Source organism: Somniosus microcephalus, chromosome 9, assembly GCF_052327205.1.
Source record: "Somniosus microcephalus isolate GS21.2 chromosome 9, FLI_Smic_1.0, whole genome shotgun sequence".
Taxonomy (NCBI): Eukaryota; Metazoa; Chordata; class Chondrichthyes; order Squaliformes; family Somniosidae; genus Somniosus; species Somniosus microcephalus.
The window spans coordinates 23746863-23752925 of NC_140995.1; positions in this window are offsets into that span (position 1 = coordinate 23746863).

Sequence of the window (6063 nt, forward strand, 5' to 3'; positions counted from 1 at the left end):
CCTCTCTTCCCCCCGTCGCTCTCCCTCTCTCTTCCCCCCCAGTCGCTCTGTCTCTCTTCCCCCCAGTCGCTCTCTCTCTCTCTTCCCCCCATCGCTCTCTCTCTCTCTTCCCCCCGTCGCTCTCTCTCTTCCCCCCCAGTCGCTCTCTCTCTTTTCCCCCCGTCGCTCTCTCTCTTCCCCCCCAGTCGCTCTCTCTCTTCCCCCCAGTCGCTCTCTCTCTTCCCCCCCAGTCGCTCTCTCTCTTCCCCCGCAGTCGCTCCCTCTCTCTCTTCCCCCCGTCGCTCTCTCTCTCTTCCCCCCAGTCGCTCTCTCTCTCTCTCTTCCCCCCCAGTCGCTCTCTCTCTCTCTCTTCCCCCCCAGTCGCTCTCTCTCTTCCCCCCCAGTCGCTCTCCCTCTCTCTTCCCCCCGTCGCTCTCTCTCTCTCTTCCCCCCAGTCGCTCTCTCTCTCTCTTCCCCCCAGTCGCTCTCTCTCTCTTCCCCCCAGTCGCTCTCTCTCTCTTCCCCCCAGTCGCTCTCTCTCTCTCTTCCCCCCCAGTCGCTCTCTCTCTCTCTCTTCCCCCCCAGTCGCTCTCTCTCTTCCCCCCCAGTCGCTCTCCCTCTCTCTTCCCCCCCAGTCGCTCTCTCTCTTCCCCCCCAGTCGCTCTCCCTCTCTCTTCCCCACCCAGTCGCTCTCTCTCTCTCTTCCCCCCAGTTGCTCTCTCTCTCTCTTCCCCCCCAGTCGCTCTCTCTCTTCCCCCCCAGTCGCTCTCTCTCTCTCTTCCCCCCCAGTCGCTCTCTCTCTCTCTTCCTCCCAGTCGCTCTCTCTCTCTCTTCCCCCCCGTCGCTCTCTCTCTTCCCCCCAGCCGCTCTCTCTCGCTTCCCCCCAGTCGCTCTCTCTCTCTCTTCCCCCCAGTCGCTCTCCCTCTTCCCCCCAGTCGCTCTCTCTCTCTCTTCCCCCCCAGTCGCTCTCTCTCTCTCTTCCCCCCAGTCGCTCTCTCTCTCTCTCTTCCCCCCAGTCGCTCTCTCTCTCTCTTCCCCCCAGTCGCTCGCTCTCTCTTCCCCCCCAGTCGCTCTCTCTCTCTCTCTTCCCCCCAGTCGCTCTCTCTCACTCTTCCCCCCAGTCGCTCTCTCTCTCTCTTCCCCCCCAGTCGCTCTTTCTCTCTCTTCCCCCCAGTCGCTCTCTCTCTCTCTTCCCCCCAGTCGCTCTCTCTCACTCTTCCCCCCAGTCGCTCTCTCTCTCTCTTCCCCCCCAGTCGCTCTTTCTCTCTCTTCCCCCCAGTCGCTCTCTCTCTCTCTTCCCCCCATCGCTCTCTCTCTCTCTTCCCCCCCAGTCGCTCTCTCTCACTTCCCCCCCAGTCGCTCTCTCTCTCTCTTCCCCCCCAGTCGCTCTCTCTCTCTCTTCCCCCCCAGTCGCTCTCTCTCTCTCTTCCCCCCCAGTCGCTCTCTCTCTTCCAACAACAACATGCCCTCAAAAAAGCCTCGGCACCGCCGGGCACTCCAGCTAGTCTATATATATAAACGGATACGTCTGTCTGTCTGTCTGTCTGTCCTTCGGTGTGTGTCTGTCCGGCTATACACTCTAAAGTTATAGAGCGTACCTACACGTGCGTTACATCAAAAGAAAGCTTGCGATTCCAAAACGGTCGTAAGCGTATTTACGTTTCAGACGGACAAAAATTGCGCCCGCGGTATCCAAAAAACGTTCAAAATTCCGCTCATTAGCATCTCATTATCCGCTCATTAGCAATAGAGTGACGTCGAGGTCGACCAATCGTACGCCGGGCTCCTGGCGCGTGCGGGCGGGCCCTCCTACAGTCGAGTGACGGGACGATTGACCAATCCTACGCTTCGGTGACCTGACGGTCGACCAATCGGTGCGTGTGTGGGCGGGCCTTATCGTTCTGAACCGAGGTGAGTCGCCGCCATCTTGATTCCAAACTTTTCACTTCTTTTTCCCGCTTTCTGCGTGTTTCTTTTCAAATCTACATTTCCAGCAAAAAAAAAGTTGCTTTTAAAAGACAAATTGTTTTTAAAAAAAGTTAATTAATTTGTAAATCTTTTGTCTAACCTCTATAATTTTCCTACCTTTCACCATTTTTCCAGGCCTCAAAGCGTGGGCGTCTGTTGACCAGCCACGCCCGAGCTAGGCACCTCCCGTTGCGATCGACAAAAGGCCAGCGATCGCCGCCATCTTTGTGAAGGCTGGAGGGGGCGGGCCTGAGCCGAGCGTCGCCACCCGCCGCCATCTCGGTAAAGGCGGGCGGGGCGGGAGTCAGCATCCACGTCATCTTCTGCCCGGAGCGCGACTTGAGTCCGGCCGGGCCTCACGCGGTAGGTTACGCGGCGGCGTCTCTCAGGTCTTGAAGCCGGCTCGGGCGGGGAGCGGGGCTCGGGAAGGCGGAGCTTGGGAGAGCGGGGCTCCGGAGAGCGGGAGGCCGGTGCTCAGGAGGGCGGGGCTCGGGCTGAGCCATGTCAGTGCGTGGGGTGGCACGGAGCTCCGCGGAGCCATCGGGTCTGCTAGCTCCCCCCCTCCCTTTCTCCCCCCACACCCCCCTCCCCTCCCCTCTTCCTCCCCCCCTCCCCCTCTCCCCTGTCCCCAGCCTCCCCTCCCCCCTCCTCTCCCCCTCCCCTCCCCCCCCCACTCTCCCCCCCTCCCCTCCCCACACCCCCCCTCCCCTCCCCCCCATTCCCCCTCTCCCCTCCATTCCCCCCTCCCCTCCCCCCATTCCCCCCTCCCCTTCCCCTCTCCCCTCCCCGCCCCTCCCCCTCCCCCCACCACCATCCCCTCCCCCATCCCCTGCCCCCCCCACCCCCTCCCCCTCCCCTCCCAAACCCCTCCCCCCCAGTTGCTCTCTCTTCCCCCAGTTGCTCTCTCTTCCCCCCAGTCGCTCGCTCTCTCTTCCCCCCAGTCGCTCGCTCTCTCTTCCCCCTAGTCGCTCACTCTCTCTCTCTTCCCCCCCAGTCGCTCTCTCTCTTCCCCCACAAGTCGCTCTCTCACTTCCCCCCCAGTCGCTCTCTCTCTTCCCCCCCAGTCGCTCTCTCTCTTCCCCCCGAGTCGCGCTCTCTCTCTTCCAACAACAACATGCCCTCGAAAAAGCCTCGGCACTGCCGGGCACTCCAGCTAGTCTATATATATATAAAAAAGGATACATCTGTCTGTCTGTCTGTCCTTCGGTGTGTGTCTGTCCGGCTATACACTCTAAAGTTATAGAGCGTACCTACATGTGCGTTACATCAAAAGAAAGCTTACGATTCCAAAACGGTCGTAAGTGTATTTACGTTTCGGCCGGACAAAAATTGCGCCCGCGGTATCCAAAAAACGTTCAAAATTCCGCTCATTAGAATCTCATTATCCGCTCATTAGCAATAGAGTGACGTCGAGGTCGACCAATCGTACGCCGGGTTCCTGGTGCGTGCGGGCGGGCCCTCCTACAGTCGAGTGATGGGACGATTGACCAATCCTACGCTTCGGTGACCCAACGGTCGACCAATCGGTGTGTGTGGGCGGGCCTTATCATTCTGAACCGAGGTGAGTCGCCGCTATCTTGATTCCAAACTTTTCATTTCTTTTTCCCGCTTTCTGCATGTTTCTTTTCAAATCTACATTTCCAGCAAAAAACATGTTGCTTTTAAAAGACAAATTGTTTTTTAAAAAAGTTAATTAATTTGTAAATCTTTTGTCTAACCTCTATAATTTTCCTCCCTTTCACCATTTTTCCAGGCCTCAAAGCCTGGGCGCCTGTTGACCAGCCACGCCCGAGCTAGGCGCCTCCTGTCGTGATCGACAAAAGGCCAGCAATCACCGCCATCTTTGTGAAGGCTGGAGGGGGCGGGCCTGAGCCGAACATCGCCACCATCTTAGTAAAGGCGGGCGGGGCGGGAGTCAGCGTCCGCGTCATCTTCCGCCCGGAGCGTGACTTGAGTCCGGCCGGGCCTCACGCGGTAGGTTGCACGGTGGCGTCTCTCTGGTCTTGAAGCCGGCTCGGGCGGGGAGCGGGGCTCAGGAAGGCGGAGCTCGGGAGAGCGGGAGGGTGGGGCTCCGGAGAGCGGGAGGGCGGGGCTCCGGAGAGCGGGAGGCCGGTGCTCGGGAGGGCGGGGCTCAGGCTGAGCCATGTCAGTGCGTGGGGCAGCACGGAGCTCCGCGGAGCCATCGGGTCTGCTAGCTCCCCCCTCCCTTTCTCCCCTCACTACCCCCCCCCTCCCCTCCCCCCTCTCCCCTGCCCCAGCCTCCCCTCCCCCCTCCCCTCCCCCCTCTGCCCCCCCTCCTCTCCCTCTCCCCCCTCCCCCCTCTCCCCCCCACACCCCTCCTCCCCTCCCCATTCCCCCCTCCCCTCCCCCATTCCCCCCCTCCACTCCCCCTCCCCCCATCCCCGCCCCTCTCCCCCCTCCCCCTCCCCCCCACACCCCACCTCCCCCACCCAACCCCTTCCCCCCTCCTCCCCCCCTTCCCCCTCCCCTTCCCTCCCACCCCACCCCCTCCCCCCCCACCCCTTACCCCCTCCCCTCCCCCCTTCCCCCCTCCTCCCCCTTCCCCCCTCCTCCCCCCCACCCAACCCCTTCCCCCCTCCTCCCCCCTCTCCCTCCCCCCCTTTCCCCCCACCCCTCCCCCCCCACCCCCCCTTCCCCCTCCCCCTTCCACCCCTCCCCTCCCCCTCCTCCCCTCCCCTCCCTCCCCTCCCCCCCCACCCCCCTCCCCCCCAACCCCCATCCCTCTCCGCCACCCCCCTGCCCCCTCCCCCCCAGTTGCTCTCTCTCTTCCCCCCAGTCGCTCTCTCTCTTCCCCCCAGTCGCTCGCTCTCTCTCTTCCCCCCAATCGCTCGCTCTCTCTCTCTCTCCCCCCCAGTCGCTCGCTCTCTCTCTCTCCCCCCCCAGTCGCTCACTCTCTCTCTCTCTCGCCTCCCCAGTCGCTCGTTCTCTCTCTCTCCCCCTCAGTCACTCGCTCTCTCTCTCTTCCCCCCAGTCGCTCACTCTCTCACTCTCTCGCTCTCTCTTCCCCTCAGTCGCTCTCTCTCTCTCTTCAACAACAACATTCCCTCAAAAATCCCCTCGGCACCGCCGGGCACTTCAGCTAGTCTATATATATTAAAGGATACATCTGTTTGTCTGTCTATCTGTCTGTCTGTCCTTCGGCACGTCTGTCCGGCTATACACTCAAAAGTTATAGAGCGTACCTACACGTGCGTTACATCAAAAGAAAGCTTACGATTCCGGAACGGTCGTAAGCGTATTTACGTTTCAGCCGGACAAAAATTGCGCCCGCGGTATCCAAAAAAACGTTTAAAAGGTCCGCTCATTAGCATCTCATTATCCGCTCATTAGCAATAGAGTGACGTCGAGGTCGACCAATCGTACGGCGGGTTCCTGGCGCGTGCGGGTGGGCCCTCCTACAGTCGAGTGACGGGACGATTGACCAATCCTACGCTTCGGTGACCTGACGGTCGACCAATCGGTGCGTGTGTGGGCGGGCCTTATCGTTCTGAACCGAGGTGAGTCGCTGCCATCTTGATTCCAAACTTTTCATTTCTTTTTCCCGCTTTCTGCGTGTTTCTTTTCAAATCTACATTTCCAGCAAAAAAAAAGTTGCTTTTAAAACACAAATTGTTTTTTTAAAAAGTTAATTAATTTGTAAATCTTTTCTGTAACATCTAGAATTTTCCTTCCTTTAACCGTTTTTTCCAGGCCTGTAAGCCTGGGCCTCTGTTGCCCACCCACGCACGAGCTAGGCACCTCCCGTCACGCTGAACAAGTGGCTCGCGATCTCTGCCATCTTTGTGAATGCTGGAGGGGGCGGGCCTGAGCCGAGCGGCGCCACCGCCGCCATGTCCGGCCGGGCCTCACGCGGTAGGTTGCGCGGCAGCGTCTCTCTCTCTGCTCTTGAAGCCGGCTCGGGGCGGGGGGCGGGGCTCGGGAGATCGGGCCTCCGGAGATCGGGGTGGGGGAGGGGGTGAGCCTCGGGAGATCGGGGGGGGGGCGGGGATCGGGAGATCGGGTCTCGGGAGATCGGCGCTCGGGAGATCGGGGGCGGGGCGCAGGGCTCGGGAGATTGGGCCTCGTGAGATCAGGCCTCGGGAGGGCGGGGCTTGT